This window comes from Anabrus simplex, chromosome 1 (assembly GCF_040414725.1).
Source record: "Anabrus simplex isolate iqAnaSimp1 chromosome 1, ASM4041472v1, whole genome shotgun sequence".
NCBI lineage: Eukaryota > Metazoa > Arthropoda > Insecta > Orthoptera > Tettigoniidae > Anabrus > Anabrus simplex.
This window is the reverse complement of record NC_090265.1, coordinates 871,908,541-871,926,896: the sequence shown is the minus strand read 5'-3', so window position 1 is coordinate 871,926,896 and position 18,356 is coordinate 871,908,541. Positions and strand designations below refer to the sequence as shown.

The 18,356-nt window shown below is 39.9% G+C and overlaps 1 protein-coding gene and 1 non-coding gene across 10 annotated transcripts in view; both read right to left on the bottom strand.

Moving 5' to 3' along the window:
• The window catches only part of RhoGEF2 (Rho guanine nucleotide exchange factor 2), a 1,252,673-nt gene that overhangs the window by 748,473 nt on the left and 485,844 nt on the right, over positions 1-18,356 (bottom strand). The window lies entirely within an intron of this gene.
• LOC136859438 (5S ribosomal RNA) lies at positions 11,437-11,555 on the bottom strand. The gene has a single exon (XR_010859001.1). It is a non-coding gene; the product is annotated as a 5S ribosomal RNA (ribosomal RNA).

Here is an 18,356-nt window from a genome sequence, read left to right as displayed (position 1 = left end):
TGAATTACAATTGCTTATTCAAGAATCCCAGGCCCATCTTATTATGATGCAAGAAACTTGGTTTACACCTAATTCTCGTTTAACCATACCGGGTTATCATATTCTAAGACAAGATGGAGATGGTTATGCGGGAGTAGCTACATGTATCCATAATTCGTTTAGCTATAGGCTCTTAACAATTAATAATCAGATTCCTCAAACTTATGTCGTAGGTTTCATTTATAATAACATTTATTTTATTAATCTATACTGTCCTCCAGATGTCTATACTACAAAATGCCAATGGTCACAATTTTTTTCGCAATTTGATCAATTTCCAAACGTCTTTATTCGGCAACTTCAATTGTCACCATACAGAATGGGGAAGAATATCGGATAGTCCAAAGGGTTCAAATTTGCTTTACACGTCTCATCAACATAACTTTACAATAATTAATGACGGTTCCCCAACTCGACTCTATTCAACAGGTTCCCCTCCTAGTGCCGTGGATTTAACGCTATGCCATACACTCATGGTCCCATACACTACATGGCACGCGTTAGCTGATACTCATATGAGCGATCATTTTCCAATAATCATAACTTATGGTGTTGGTAAATCCCTAATAACGAAGCAAACGACAGATCAAGTAAGTAATATACGTTCCTTTAAAAATTTTAATAATCATACATATAGCGAATACCTCAATCATGTACTACTACGTGAACGCGGTCGTACGATCACATTTTCCACCCTTCTCACACTTCTGACGCAATATTTAAATACGTATCACCCATGCAAACTAATCATTTCAACTTCACCCCTAACATCTCAAACAATTACATGGTGGGATACGGAATGCCACGAACTGACCTCTCGTCGTAAAATATTGTTCCAAATGTATCGACAATCAATGACTCAAACTAATTATTTACAATCAAAACGACATATTGTTAAAACCAAACTTATTTTTAATACTAAAAAGCGAAATGCCTGGAAAACTTTTCTATCATCATTAACTTCACATATCCCTGCATCTCATATATGGAACACTATACGCATGATCATAAGAACTTTTCAACATCAGTCCCAGTATCATTTTTCAAGAGCCGTACTCGATTCCTTTCTTCAATCGCTTACCCCTGATTATATGCTACCCTCATTTATTTCACCAGTAAACACACCTCATCGTTATTTCTCCATCTTAACACAACACATAACCTTAAACGAACTCCAAACTGTTATATCAACAACAAACAGCTCTTCTCCTGGACCAGACTCCATAACATATAATATGATTAGATTACTTCCTTCAGATGCTCAACTGCTTCTTCTCCATTACTTTAATTATATTTTACACACAGTACTCATCCCCGTACACTGGAACAATTTTTAAGTAAAACCTATATTAAAACCTCATAAATTACCGGATATTCCAGAACATTTTCGCGGCATAGTATTGAGTTCGTGTATACGTAAAACTTTCTGTAAAATTTTACTTCGACGATTAATATGGGTGTTAGATTACTACAATCTTTATCCTAAGTATCAATTCGCCTTTATAAAAGGGCGCAATACCCAGGACCCCATTAATATATTAATCATTGACATTTTGTTAGTCAGGTGGAGACAGCAGACTACCATAGCCATATTCCTAGACATAAAAGGTGCTTATGATTCTGTATTGCTACATATTTTATGGGAAAAATTATCCATGAACGGTTTTCCTTTTAAATTCATTTCCATTTTATATCAATTATTTACTAATCGCACATAAACACTAACATCAGCCCACTACCAGATTTCGAGTCGCCAGACTTCTCAGGGCTTGCCTCAGGGCGCAATATTAAGTGGAATATTATTTGCCTTATACATGAGCGAATTAGAAACTATGATAACACCATTAGCTCGAGTACTGGCATTTGCAGACGATTTTGTGATTTACTTTTCGAATAAAAACATCAATGAATGTCGACAACCGATTTCACATGTTATGAGCAAGGTATTGCAGTGGCTAAATATTCATGGTCTACAACTTTCGATCTCAAAGTATGCAGCAATGATATTTACACATAAACCTACATTTGACAATAGTCCCATTTGTTTTGACGGATTTAGCATTCCTTTTACTAATCAGCACACATACTTAGGTATACGTCTTGACCGTAACCTCAATTGGAAATCTCATATTCAAACCTTACGTAGAAAAGCGGAAGGTTACCTTAAAATTCTACAAACAGTTACCAGGCGTAAATGGGGAGCAGAACCATCAACCGCATTAATGCTTTACCGGGCTACTATACGCTCCTATTTGGATTATAGTGCGTATATATAATTGATATAGCACCTAAAACTACTTTATCACAACTCGATATAATACAACACCAAGCATAAAGACCTTGTATAGGTGCTCTTAAAACAACCCCCTTACCGGGCGAGTTGGCCGTGCGCGTAGAGGCGCGCGACTGTGAGCTTGCATCCGGGAGATAGTAGGTTCGAATCCCACTATCGGCAGCCCTGAAGATGGTTTTCCGTGGTTTCCCATTTTCACACCAGGCAAATGCTGGGGCTGTACCTTAATTAAGGCCACGGCCGCTTTCTTCCAACTCCTAGGCCTTTCCTATCCCATCGTCGCCATAAGACCTATCTGTGTCGGCGCGACGTAAAGCCCCTAGCAAAAAAAAAACTACCCCCACAAATGCATTGCTAGTCGAAACCAGTGAATACCCTCTCTTCATTAGATGTTTAATGTTAGCAAAAAAAATATATCTTGAAACACCATACTCGATCAAATTCCATTATTATACCAAACTTCAACTTCTTTACGAATATTATCAACAACGCCCTCCAAAAAACGGCAGATACCCAGCGATATATCTGGCTTACGCAGAGTTGCATATTCTTCGCTGCTCTGTACTAAGAACACCACAATTAATCATGCACGCATATTCATACGAAACCCTTAATTTTAAACCTCAGATTAATATTCAATCTTCTTCCTTATCACCTCACCCCTCACAAAGTACTGCATCAATTATGCCAACAGTAAAGAAACTTAAAATATCACCAAGCAGAAACGACGTAAATATATATACAGATGGATCGAAGTCCCAACATGGGATAGGAGCAGCATTCTTTGATTCCAATACACGCACAAGTTTTCAGTATCACTTACCGAATAATATGACTATATTCACGGCTGAACTCCTTGCAATTCGACAAGCTCTATCATATGTGCAACAACATGCGTTTCCGAAAGTAATCATTTTTACGGATTCCCAAAGTGTTCTCCACGCTCTGCATACCCCCACGCAGTCCTACAATGGATATTTATATGAGGTTAAACAAATGCTGTATCAACTCGAACACTCCGGAACCTATATTACTTTAATATGAATCAAAGGTCATTCTGCACATCCAGGTAATGATCAAGCTGATCTAGCCGCTAAAGGAGCAAGTAACTCCTTATCAGATCCCCTTCAAATCAAAGTACCTATTACAGATTATTTTCCAATTATCAAACATGAAGCTCGTCAATCTTGGCAAAATTTATGGCAACACTCGGCAAGTACCAAAGGGAAATTTTATTATTATTGCTAGGGGCTTTTTACGTCGCGCCGACACAGATAGGTCTTATGGCGACGATGGGATAGGAAAGGCCTAGGAGTTGGAAGGAAGCGGCCGTGGCCTTAATTAAGGTACAGCCCCAACATTTGCCTGGTGTGAAAATGGGAAACCACGGAAAACCATTTTCAGGGCTGCTGATAGTGGAATTCGAACCTACTATCTCCCGGATGCAAGCTCACAGCCGCGCGCCTCTACGCGCACGGCCAACTCGCCCGGTCAAAGGGAAATTCTTTTATCAGTTGCAACCCTATATTCCTACAAAACCATGGTACGTAAACGGATCCTATACTCGGCGACACATAATTAATATCATAGATTAAGATTTAACCATGCATTAACGCCTGACTGCAAATACCGATTTAACATTTCTAACCTCCCATACTGTATCTGTGGACATCCCAACGGAGATAGTAACCACCTGCTCTTTCAATGTTCTCAATATGCTTCCTCTCAACGTCTTTTATTCAAGCAATTAATAAAAATTAACATACCTCTGCCAACAAGCATCCAATGTTTATTATTTGAACCACCACCCCACATAATTTCACTTTTAAACCAGTTTCTTGATCATACCAAATTAACATTGTAAACAAACGACCTTCTTTTGTTTTAGCAACTATCATAGGTTTTACACTCCTACATTCTTTGTAACCCTAACCTTCAATCACTATGCCTCGCTTTTGAAAACAACCGCTAGTTAACCTTTGGTGTTAACAATAACATTATGAATTTATGTGTGAATAAAATCCCATAATGTGTGATGCGCGTGAATAACAAGTCTTATCTAACACATACGAGACGATAATACATATATACAGCGACTCGGTAATAGCACAAACAAACTCAAACAAACCTATCAGCAAGAAGAAGAAGAATTCACACACATAGCACTCCCATTCATCGGTGCCAGCCCCGGACCTCAAGAAAGAATTAAAAGACGGCGCGAGCAGCGGAATGCAACATAATGGAGTCCCTTTTACAGCCCGTAAGTACGTATACATATTTCTCGCCAGTAACGACGGTATTTCTTAATCAACCTCCGATCTGAGACTTTATTTGAGTAAAAACAATTACTATCGTCCATTTGTGACAAATATTACAGTGATATTTCGTGGATCAACATCATTCACACAACCGATCTAGCCAATTTACAATGGTTCACGCTGACTGTACTATGCAACGGAACATTTTGCCTTCTCCTTGAGGACGTGTATGGCGCGGATAGTTCAGTAGCAGGGTGTCCACCAAATCCAGATTTTGAAATTCCCTGACATTTCCCTGTTTTCCAGACATAAAAACATTTTTTTCCCTGACACACAATGACAAAAAAATTAAATTATAATAGGTTTCCAGGTATGGCCGTAATATTAAAATACATTTTAAAACCTTAACATGCAAAATATAAATGAGTAATTAATGTACATATTAAATTTCAAAACTTGCAAGTTTAATTTAGTCCAATTTAATTCACTTTAAGATTTTAAAAAGTTATTACCATTACTGTTTCAGTGAAGAAATTTCTTCATCTATAGCGAGCAACGACTGTCGAGCTTCTGCCATCACCCTCCGCTTCTTTTCTTCTAATTCTTTCAGCAACAAAGTGGCCTTTCTCTTATTTTTTTGCAAAGAATCTTCTGCTTCCATTTGGACCATCCATTGAAATTTGTAAGAATTTTTTTAGATTGAGTCCCTGCAATGCTCGCACAAAACCGTTTAACAAATCTGAGGAGGTAGAGTGACCAAGAAACACGGAATCAAAATAAGAAGTGCATACTTCATTGGTATCAGGATTGAAACTACGAACTACAAGATCCATTTGGCCCATCTGAGAAACTTTATTCAGTGACTCGTCAAAACCAACGGTAAAATGTGTGCACTTATGACACATCTCAAGAACTTGCTTATGAAAATAGGGGGCCAAACCATGAGTGATTGTATATGCAATTTTTGTTCTGTGCAGTTGAACTTTCGAAGCTATTTCAGAGTCTGGAAACATTACTGTGAACAAACGTACACTAGCTTCACTAGAACGTAAAGAATGGTGTTGCATGACCGTATGCATGCACCATATAATCTCAGCTTTGGTTACCTGCTCTCTTGAAAGATAATTCTGTGGACATCTCGTCTCTGGTGAACCTTCTTTAATGGAAGAAGAAGAAGCAGGAGAAACAGCAGCAGTGGAGTCATATGTGATAGAGTTCGTTGTGGTAGCTGTGGCAGGCAGAGGATAATTTGTGTTTGCGGCCAGGGTATTATCTACTGAGTTTAAGTCATTTTTTACTTCACTATTCGAATGTTCTTTTTTAAAATAACTTGAAAGGGATGATGAGAACTGGCTGAAGTTGACACTACTGGCATGCTTCTTTCCTACCATGTGATTTTTTAATGCCTGCCTCCCCATGTTGCTAAGAGAAAATGATGTTTTACATATTATGCAATATGCTGAAAATTTGTCCTGAGGCATGGGTTTCAACCACGTTCTGAAAGTATCATCAAGCAGCCACCTTTCATTAAACGAAGTTTTCCTTGGCTTTGATGAAGACATTGTTAGCTAAGAAAAGTAAGTATATTGTAAAAAGAGAAAAATTAAATAGTCCTATACTCCGCACGACTTTCTTGTAAACTGACAGTTCGCAAAACAAGTGAGCACTGCCTTACCTATGCTGCCAGCACTCTATTGCTTCGATAGCAGTTGATGCACTCGTAAAATGTAATACCCTACTATGAAAATCACACAAAAAACACAAGTGAAAACAAATTCACAAAACTTCCTACCAATATCATACACTAAAACAAGAATAGGTACATTATTATAAAGTGTAAAAATAAATTATTCGCGGCTAATGACCGGCATAAGAAGGAGGTTATGGCTGATCGATACCACGGTGTCAATTTTTGCCGAGTCACATTCTTGCCGCTTGTCTTGCACGAACGATACAGGGGTATGGTACACAGATGAACTATATGGTAACACACGGATGTAAATAAAATTACAACTACATTGAAAACTATTAAACCTATATACCACACACGCCGAGTTAGGTAACTTAACCACGTGGTGATGTAGGCAATACAGTTGGCAGACAGGTTTCAAGATTGCGCTCAACCGATATAAATCGATATGAATGGTGGTTTGGGATTGACTGGATCAAGAACGAATACATACAAATATACTTCACAAACTCAAAATCTCCTAACCAACAAACAACCTTCATCTTACAGTGTGATGTCACTTCATTTTAAATCTTGTTCTCTATTCACAAAATTACACGTGATATTACAAGCTACTAGACGAGCCTGAAAACTACCGAACCCCTCTCACGTAAGTTAGGTTAGAAACTCAACATGGCGCGGCCCACGGTGTTACCTACATCAGCGCATTTCATCATAATAATAATAATAATAATCATGAACACTCAATGAGTATTAAGTTTAAGTGAATTTCGCACTTTCCTGCATTCAGTCAGTGTTTGTTGTCTTGCTTTTATACTTTACGAGGTAGTGACTATGGCACACGTCATTACACACTAAACAAACAGTCATCCGTTGGGTTGTGTAATTTTGTCTATATGCATATTTTGTTGTGGAAGCCATGTATTTAAGAGATTAGAAAAACTGAGAACGCAATATAGGCCTAATTCAACATGCTCGCCATTCCCCAACAACACAGCATATTCAATAGTAAGCAGATCATAACATTGAAAATTCGATCGATCAATCGATCTATCATAGTCGCTACTGCTTGCTATAGCCTATCCATATAGCTACTGATGCTATTGGTTACTTCACGTTCGAGATCACACTTGATTTTTTAAATGTTTGTTCAGTTTTCTTTACAATTTATTCCTGGCATAAAAGACATGCCCTAGATTGTTATAAAAACTAAAAAATGTGCTTCTATTAAAGGACAAATACGGTATGTCAATTTTATATGGCAGAACGAATTTCCAGATTTTTTTCGGAATTCCCTGACATTTCCCGGTTTTCCAGTCATTTTTCGAATTCCCTGACATTTCCCGGTTTCCCCGGTTTTCCATACGGGTGGCCACCCTGAGTAGGCTCTTGCTTTTTGAAGGCACATCCATACATTTTCGGAGCGTTTCACCTTACAACGCTCCCCCTGTGGGTGGGGGCGGTAGAATAACACCCACGGTATCCCCTGCCTGTCGTAAGAGGCGACTGAAAGGGGCCCCAGGGGCTCTGAACTTTGGAGCATGGGTTGGCGACCACGGGACCCTTAGCTGAGTCCTGGCATTGCTCCCACTTACTTTTGCCAGGCTCCTCACTTTCATCTATCCTATCCGACCTTCCTTGGTCAACTCTTGTTCTTTTCCGACTTCGACGGTATTACGGATGAAGGCCCTTCATGCCCTTCGCGGCCCTTGTCTTCCTTTGGCCGATACCTCCATATTTCGAAGTGTCGGACCCCTTCCATTTTCTCTCTCTATGATTAATGTTATATAGAGAATGGTTGCCTAGTTGTACTTCCTCTTAAAACAATAACCACCATCATCACCTTATAACGACGCAGTTACGTAAAGAACGACTATCGCCAAATTGTTAACCGGCTCAAAGATGACTATTGTAAGCACTTCCATGAAGATTATGCGGCAAGGATGAGAAGCTTCCCTTGTAAAAGATCAGAAGACCTCGGTCATGAACTGTTTCAGATTTGCATAACCAAATGGTGTTGAATTAAAACGTCTGCCCATGGTAGCTGAAACCATTTTAAAATCCACAGCCTGATTCCGACTGGGTCAAGAATGGAATGAATGAAGCCCCCATCTAGCGGCGAGGATATGAATTGTGTCGGCTGTCGAAGCTTGTTGCACTCCACTGGGGCAAGGATTAATGAATGAGAGATGAAATTAAATTATATTGAAGGGTGTTGCTGGAATGAAAGATGGCAGGGAAAACCGGAGTACCCGGAGAAAAATCTGTCCGGCCTCCGCTTTGTCCAGCACAAATCCCACATGGAGTGACCGGGATTTGAACCACGGAACCCAGCAGTGAGATGCCGGTGCGCTGCCACCTGAGCCACGGAGGCTAGCTGAAACCATACAATATTATTATTATTATTATTATTATTATTATTATTATTATTATTATTATTATTATTATTATTATTATTATTACTGACCCACGGGTGGCGACCAGTCTCGTTTAGAAATGTTGCAACAAGAGCTCAAGGATTATTTAAGAGTGTGTGCCATATTTAGAATTATGCTACTCTGTTACAAACAACGTATCTCCTAAATACAACTGCTTAAATGTTTTCGGTTAAGAACACAAAATTATACTAATTGCCAAAGCGTGTGGACTTCATTGAGTATTTAAATCTAAGAAAGATTTCCCGTGATAAACACTCAAGAGGCTCTAACAGACCTGAGGACAGGAAAAAACATTCTGATTAGAACCATGTGAAGTGTTTTCGAACATATTTTGGTTGCACATAAGGAATGCAAGCCCCGTCCACATCGTGTCGTCTCAGAACTCACGAGTCTTAAAACTCACACGAGTATCAAAATTCACAAATTTCAAGGAAAGGGTTAGTAAGAGCAAGTTTCTTTACCTGGGCCAGTCTCATAACTCACGACAGGGCCAGTTTTTCTTTGAATGGATAAATGCCCACCCTACCCACATAACGACTGTAGATATTTAAAACTGTAATCGGAATTGTGCGAAAAGGTCCATTGTTAGTGCCAGGCGGAACTGCGTGTTCTCTTGTAATTGGCACATCTCCCATCAAAAGGTGGATCTGTCGTATAGCCTCACACGAAGTACACGTGACAGGAGGTTGAGAGACCCACGGACATCATGTAAACTCCTGACGCTGAACGTATACCCATGCGGCAGCTTCTGATCACAAAACTTGGCCCGTTCTGGTGATAATAAGGGTTGTCAGTCTGTTTCTTTCCTCTGGACACAAGGGACGCGTGTCGTTTAAAAGGCGAGTGAGTGCTGTCAAGAGCAAGGTCGTCATATTTTGCGTTGATTATTTTAACATGTTAGCATTTAATTTATTCTTAAGACAATACAAATATAAAAACCCGATCATAAACCACAGCACAAACCAATATCGCACAATATTTTGTTTCACAGATGTTATGTTGATAGAAAGAAATAAAAACAGAAGGAATTGGCAAATAAACTCGACAAAGAACTTTCAAATAGCCGTAAATGATCGCCATGAGCTATTTTAAATACAAATACAGTAGCAGGTCTCCCTAAATACTATGCTTGAATTCACATCAAAGTAAACCTATTAAAATATTACTTTCATGCAGCTAATACCAATGTCTCGCTTTCAGTAAAGAAGGGAAAAGTAAAATCACGAATTATGGACTGGAATAATTTGATTTCGTGTGGCTATTTCTAGCCAAGTGCAGCCCTTGTAAGGCAGACCCTCCGATGAGGGTGGGCGGCATCTGCCATGTGTAGGTAACTGCGTGTTATTGTGGTGGAGGATAGTGTTATGTATGGTGTGTGAGTTGCAGGGGTGTTGAGGACATCACAAACACCCAGCCCCCGGCCCATTAGAATTAACCAATTAAAAGTTAAAATCCCCGACCTGGCCGGGAATAGAACCCGGGACCCTCTGAACCGAAGGCCAGTACGCTGACCATTCAGCCAACGAGTCGGACGACTGGAATAATAATAATAATAATAATAATAATAATAATAATAATAATAATAATAATAATAATAATAATCCTTGCCTACGTCGTTCTTCGGAACGTATTCGTATGCATTACACGTCACCCGTTGACTTTGCTTACTTAAAGTTACCTTCCTTTTCTTCGCAGAACTATGCTGCTACTACTACTATTTGCTTGAGTATCACTCGTGGGCACCGAACCAGTACTATTTGATCGAATATCAGTGGTAATGATGCTCGGTTGAGGATCGTTTGTGTGCACTGGCAGATTTATTTCAGGATCTTATGGTGCGTCAATTTCTAGGTTTGATTCCCACGGCCTCCACATTATTGCATGAAGCTAAGTGAAAAGCCACTTCACAAATATTAATTAATGAATCAAATATTACAAGACTTTCAAACAATAAACAAAGCACGTGCGAATTGTCTGAGCTGTAGAAAGAGACTGACGTCTATTCAATAAGAGGCAACAGAGCTGTGAGAACATCCGTTTTAAAGCCCACTAACTTCCTCATAAATCGCCCCCTGCTGGGCAAGTAAGTGGTCGAGAGATCAAACGTTTGCCGAAATGTTTGAATGCCGATGTAGTATGCGTTGCCCGTCTCAGCTTTTTTTAAAAATAAACACTTGTGGGCCGTTTGAATTAAAACGTTATTATAACTTGCAATTATAACTTCACCAGCACACGCGGATTATATTCTTTTATGACAAAACCATACTGTTTCCACCCGTCTTGTTTTCTCTCTACTTACCTTTAACCGTTCTACATTAAATATTAGTTCACCCTTTTGCGAAGTAATTAATTCCATGATGTGCACTGCTCGATGATACCAAGCAGAATAACCGAGTAAAGATAATTGTTATACTTGGAGAATTTGCGCTGTGCTAAGGTGATAATTCCTGTTAACATTACATGATATATTCCATTCTAACAGAGAGTGGACAAACATCCGTTGAAGGGCAGCGTGAGTCACCGCGCACCTCGTCCCTCCTGTGGTCACCGCCATGAATTTTTACTCATCAGTTAATCTTAAGTGTAGCTAAAAGGGAATTGAGCCAACGGCACGTGGTGTTCCGAAGCGGTCACCCATCCAAGTACTGACCACGCCCAATGTTGCTTAACTGCGGTTTCACTCATCAGATAATCTTAAGTGTAGTTAAAAGGGAATTGAGCCAACGGCACGTGGTGTTCCGAAGCGGTCACCCATCCAAGTACTGACCACGCCCAATGTTGCTTAACTGCGGTGATCGGACGAGAACCGGTGTATTCAATATGGTATGGCCGTTGGCTCGCAGAAAGTATATGCGGTCGAGTTTAAACGCTAATAAAATTTGAACCAGTCCACCAATCAAAAATATATTCACACCATTGTAAAGCTTGTTTTATTCTGCGTTCTTTGACGGTATTAGCATATTTTTATTATATTTATTGTGAAAGTTATATTAGGTGGAATGCAAAAAGTACCCATTTCCTTGCCTGTTTTTTTGTAAACAACAAGTTTGTTGTACCATTACACGAAAACGCACAGTCCGATGTTCATGAAATTTAGGTGGATTATGGAATATACTAAGACAAATATATTTCTGAAATTTAATTACTTTACACACTTTGGCAAAGAAGTTGTTGTCTTTGTAAAAGGTTGTCCGTTTGATACTGGGTGGTCCTCCGAAATTGGGACTGAGTTCGTCAGAAAGGTCTGAAGTTTTTTGTTTCAAATTGTTGTATACCAGAAACGTACAATGATTTCTGAATTTTATCTTCTTAGAAAATAGAAAGAGGGAGAAGAATGGTTCAATATAGAGTGTGAAAGTATGCGAAAGAGGGTGCTGGGAGCGTTAGGGGAGTATAGGAAAAAAGGAGGGAGCTTAGAATAAGAGGTTTTTTGTAAGTTAAGGAAAGATTACAAAAAGTGAATTTGTGAGGTAAAAAAAGGCGTGGTTAGAGGAGCAGACGGAAGCCATAAATAAAGAATGTAAGTTGAACAACACTAAGAAAGTTTGGGGGAGGTTAAATAGAATAATTAAGGGTGGTAGGAGTCTTGAGAAATCGAGTATTGAGGAAGTACAGTGGGTTAGCTACTTTAGGGAATTACTCGGGGGGAGGGGAGAGTTATGGATGAGTGAGACGAGGGACGAAGCAATTTGGAGGAATAGAAGGGTAGCAATTTACGAACTAGACAAGGAAATCACAAGAGAAGAACGTTTGGGACTGACAAGAAGAATTAGAAGCAGGGCGGCGGGGGGTTGCAATGGTATCAATAAGTTTTGGAAAGAAATTAGCAAGAATGGGACAATGATAGAGGACATAGTTAAACTATTCAATAAGATTTGTGATGGGGGGAAGTATCCTAGGGAGTGGGAGACGGGAATTGTATGCCCATTTTATAAGGGAAAGGGTAGTAAAGACAGTATGAATAGTTATAGGGGAATTTCTCTGTTAGATTTCTTAAGTAAAATTTTATCAGATTTCCAAGGGGCATTAAGAAAAAAGAAAAGAACAGTGGACAATATAATGATAGTGAAGACGGTATTGGAGAAGTATATGGGCTCGTCAAGAGGTAAGGTGTATGTAGCGGCAATCGACTTTGAAAAGGCGTTCGATAAAATCAATAGAGGGGCTTTATTAGAGAAATTGGGTAGATTGGTGGTGTCGGAAAATATGCTAAGGGCAGTGGAGGCGATATATAAAGTGGTTAGGTGGTGTGTAAAATTGGGTGATGATAGGTTGAGTAGACCATTGGAGTCCAGGGTGGGTTTAAAGCAAGGGTGTAAATTATCGCCAATATTGTTTATTTTATTTATTAACGATATCTTGGATGGACATGGGGGCGACAATTGAGCCGTATCGGTGATTAACGGGATGGAGATAACGGGTTTGATTTTTTCTGATGATGTGATATTGATGACGCTAACTTCAACAGGGATGCAGAGGTGCTTAAATTCAGCGTCGGATTTCGCAAAGAAATGGGCCTTGAAAATTAACGGGAATAAATCGAAAGTGCTAGTAGCCCAGGTACACAAAGGAAGGAAGGAAGGAAGGAGGAGGGGAAATGGGTCGTGCAGGGAGAAAGGTTGGAACAAGTAAGTAAGATGGAATATTTAGGAGTCATTATTAACAGAAAAGGAACTTGGGATGATCAGATAAGGCGTGCGAGAAACAAAGGGATGGCCGCCCTTGCCTCAGTCAATAACTTGCTGGCTAAATTTTCGGGTATCAGTTATAAAACTTTGAGGTTAGTTTTACGATCGGTGGTTTTTGGTAGGGTAATGTATGGGGTTGAAATTTGGGGGGAGGGGGGTGGATGAGAAAAAGTAGAATTAAGACGAATTAGTAATTTCGGTAAGTCGGTGTTGCGGCTCCCGCAATGCAAAGCTAATGCTGGGGTGGAATTACTATGTGGGGAAGACTTGGAATTTGAGCGTGTGAAACGAATAGTGAAATATTGGATGATTTTGAAGAGACAAGATGGCGGGAGGGTGCTACAAGCTGCGTACGAACAACAACTGAAGAAGATGTATAAGGGATGCTGGCTATTCAAAATTAAAATATATTTGGAGATGATAGGATTAGGGCATGTGCGTGGGGAGGTTTGGACGAAGACAGAAGCCAGAGGGATGAAGGTACTTGCGAGGAGGATTAGAGACATTCATACGCAGAAATTATTGGGGGAAAGTAGACTGAGAAATTCGCTGAATGTTTTTATTAAAATAGAGGTCGTAACGGGGATAAATATTAGATACGTTGACAGGCTAAATAGGTGTGGGTTGGTGTGGTGGTTTATGGAATTGCATAAGAATAAGGGTTGGTTACAAGGGAGGGACAAGACAGTGTGTATACTATGTGGGGCAGTGAATGACGATTTTCACTTATTAGGTGACTGTGCAGAAACAAGTAAGATAAGAATTAGATTACTGAGTGCCGAGCATCGGAAACTATTGGGAAGAGGGGATGAGCAGTCTATTTTAAGATGAATTATCAAGCAGTGAGAAAACGGGGGAGAGTTGCGGTAAAAAGGGCCTTTGAGAGCAAAATGAAAGAGGGTGGACACGGGGGTATGTATTTGAAATAGTGATGTATGTCTATGGGAAGCTTGTTTAATAATTTGATGATATGCACTAGATGGAGATTGTATGATAAAATTAATGGTGAGGGGAGGACTGGTGCTGGGTACATAGTTGAGTGGGTGGAGTTGGGTAAATGATGTGTTATTTTGCAAAGGTAGTGGATTTTTTGTTTGTGATATGGCAGGATGGAATGTAATTGCTGACTATCGTTGTTTTGGTATCGATAGGGAGTAGGTCAGGGAACAATGAATGTGACGGAAGTTGCTGAGTGCATAAGGACACTTGATGAGTGTACTGAAAAGAGGAGTTGGTGACTTCTACAGCTAAAATGATCTTGTATCGGATATATTTAGTATGTTAGGGTAGTTAAGGAGAATTTCGTTCAGGTAGCCAGTTAGTATATAGAGCTTCAGTTTTGTATTATTAGTAGATTATTATTATTGTTATTATTATTATTATTATTATTATTATTATTATTATTATTATTATTATTATTATTATTATTATTATTATTATTATTTGTTTTAGATGTGGATAGGTGCAGTTTTCTCAGGATTTATGTACAGGAAGTGATGGCAAGGAGTAGTTGGTAAGAGAGAGCAGGGCATCCCCGGAAGAGGAGGGGTAGGAACCGGGCCTACCCATTACAAATAAAAGTTATATATATGCAGAACAAAGAGGAGAGAGGCGGGGTATAGTAGGAGAGCGGTTACAGCCTCACAAGGTCGGCCGCTAATAGAATGGTGAGAAAGCTGCACTGTCATCTGGTAGGGTTGGTTGGGAGAGTCTTACGGGCCCCACGGATAGGGCCGGTCGTGCCATCATGGGAGGGCGGTCATGGCCGGACAATCAGTCGTTTTTTTTTTATCCAGCGGGGTCGATGGGCGTGGCATGTAGGGACTGAGGATGACTACTGTGGTGATCCTCCTTAGGGAGTGTCACGTTTCCGGAGTATCTGATGGACCTCATGGCATGCCCTGAGAGTCACGTGTTGTTTTTTTCTTTGTTCCTTTTTCCTGTTTTTGCAAGTTTTTTATTTTTATTATTATCTTTTTATTGTGAACATGTATTTGGGGCTGAGCGCCTGTTACGTTCAAGAATAAAGACGACATGAATTTTATCTTCTTCTTCTTAATCTGTTTATCCTCCAGGGTTGATTTTTCCCTCGGACTCAGGGAGGGATCCCACCTCTACCACCTCAAGGGCAGTGTCCTGGAGCTTCAGACTTTGGGTTGGGGGATACAACTGGAGAGAATGACCAGTACCTCGCCCAGGCGGCCTCACCTACTATGCTGAACAGGGGCCTTGTCGAGGGATGGGAAGATTGGATGGGACAGGCACGGAAGAGAGAAGGAAGCGGCCATGGCCTTAAGTTAGGTACCATCCCGGCATTTTCCTGGAGGAGAAGTGGGAAACCACGGAAAACCACTTCCAGGATGGCTGAGGTGGGAATCGAACCCACTTCTACTCAGTTGACCTGCCGAGGCTGAGTGGACCCCGTTCCAGCCCTCATACCACTTTTCAAATTTCGTGGCAGAGCCGGGAATCGAACCCGGACCTCCGGAGGTGGCAGCTAATCACGCTAACAACTACACCACAGAGGCGGACTCTGAATTTTATACCGATTTTTATTTGGAAGCGAGTGATAGATGCTCCGGCGTGAAATCAGCTAAAACAGGTAAGGCCAGTTAGCGCAAGCCTGAACGTGTTTACTTCTATTTTGGCGCTTACGTGTTACATTAGCGAAAGTTTCTAATTGACTTGTCGCATATTTACAGTTTCCCATCAGCTTTTCACACAAGGGCTTTGGATCTCCAACGGCAGCTTTAGAAATGTTTTTTATTTTATTTTTATACATTATTTTCGTGTTTTGTAGATTTAGAATATTATGCACAATATATATGCCGTATTGTATAATGGTTACTATTTACAATGTAAGCATCTGTTTGCGTAAGTCATTTATTCATCTGCATCTGATATATCATCACTGAAATTGAAATTATCATTGTCACTTTCGGAATGCGAGTCCTCAGGATTAATAAGAGGCTGTGTCATTAACGTATTTTCTGAGAGAGGAACTTTCTCCCAATAATAATTCTCAACTTTATGTACGTGCATTACACACTTTTTCCAAAGTTCAGGTGTCACGGAATGTAAAGTTTCCTCACACAGAGTTCTGATTACATTTTCACGGTTCCCTTTTTCTTGTGCATTTGCCATATTAATACTTGTTATTTTATTTTTCACGTAAGCCCAGACGAGTTCTATGGCATTTAACTCGCAATGCGTGACAGGCAACCACACCAATGCAACATCTTGGCGCAATTCTTTCGTAATTTGGTCGTCTCTTTCGCGGAATTCCAAAATAAAGCTTAGCGTGATCAATCAGAGCGGCTTTTGTTAATTATTCAAGTTGGAGGCATCGGGAAGCAGAGAAATGTTCCTTTCCTCTATCCAGGAAATAATAGTCTTCAGCCAAGCCATCGTTGGGTTTTTTTGTTTCCGGGTCAAGCATCGTATGGTAAGGTGCTTTATCAATCACAACAGCCGACTTCGACCGGAGTTTCATTATAATTTTGCGAAACCATTCCTCAAAATGCCGAGAATTCATCTCCTCGTGACAGTCTCCAGTTCCTTTCTTTCCTATAAATTAGAGTTTCGCCCTTTCCAAAAAGCTGTCTTCACTACTTATATATAGTATAATTACACGTTTCCGCCACCAGACGAGGTTCTAAAGCCCCCTCTCCATCCAAAAACCTCCGGTAAATGTCCGCGATAGCAGTCGTAGTTTGAGGAATTGAAACTCAATGCCCCTATTACGTTTTCTTGCGAGGCATATTTAACCATGTGATTTTGACCGCACCAAGTCTCATCTGTGTAATGTACTGTATACCCACTTTCTCCGAGTCGTCATATTTTTCTTTAAAATGCATGCCGTGAAGCAGGAACAGACACTAATTCCATTAGGACAGGCTTTTTTAATTTTTTTAAACCTAAAACCAATGCCTTTAATCAGTTGACGAAGCTTTGTACACGACATAATTGGGAAGTTCGGCATATTTTTTCAAGTTTATCCTTCATTTTTTAATAGTTGGAAACAGTTTCTCCAGAAAGAACTCGTGAATAGACCTGCGGATTAATCCAGTAGTTAACTGATCCACTTGCATACTCGGCCGTCCGCTCGATATCCTCTTCCTCTTAGACGGGGTCAATAAATCAGCACACGAATTTTTCGCATGGAGCATTTTCCGCTTTACGTTTCTGCAGTGATTGAAGCGTAATACCAAGACAATCTGCCACTCGTTGGCACACAGGACATCGGTTTTCATGTAGCCTTTCTCCCTCTAGCGTGAAAAAGCAAATTGCATTTACTATCATGCTTTACCTTCCGTAAAGCATGACCTCGGAGGCATTTTTAACTCAGAGCAATACAGCCTGATACTGAAAGCCCAGATGAATGCAAATAACTACACCACAAATAAGTTTGGAAATACCATAATTCACCTGCTTGTCATCTTATCGTGAAAGCGGGGTTACGCAGCGGGGTTTGCCCGCTTACTGGACAACCCTTTGCTCAAGCTGCTTGATACGCCTGAATGCATATCGCTTGCTCGCTTTCAAATAAAAATCAATATAAAATACAGAAATCATGGTACGTTTTCGGCATATAACGATTTGAAACCAAAAAACGTCAGACCTTTCTGATGAACTCATCTATTTCGGAAGACCACCCAGTATCAAACGGACAACCTTTTACAAAAAAAATCCTGTTTTGCCAAAGTGTGTAAAGTACCGTAACTAAACTTCAGGAATATATTTATAACAGTACATTCCATAATCCACCTAAATTTCATGAAAATCGGACAGTACGTTTTCAAGTAATGGTACTACAAACTTTTGTTTACAAACAAAACGGGCAAGAAAATAGGTACTTTTTTGCATTCCGCCTAATATAACGTTGACAAGAAACATAATAAAAATATGCAAATATCACCAAAGAACGCAAAATAAAACAATATTTACGAT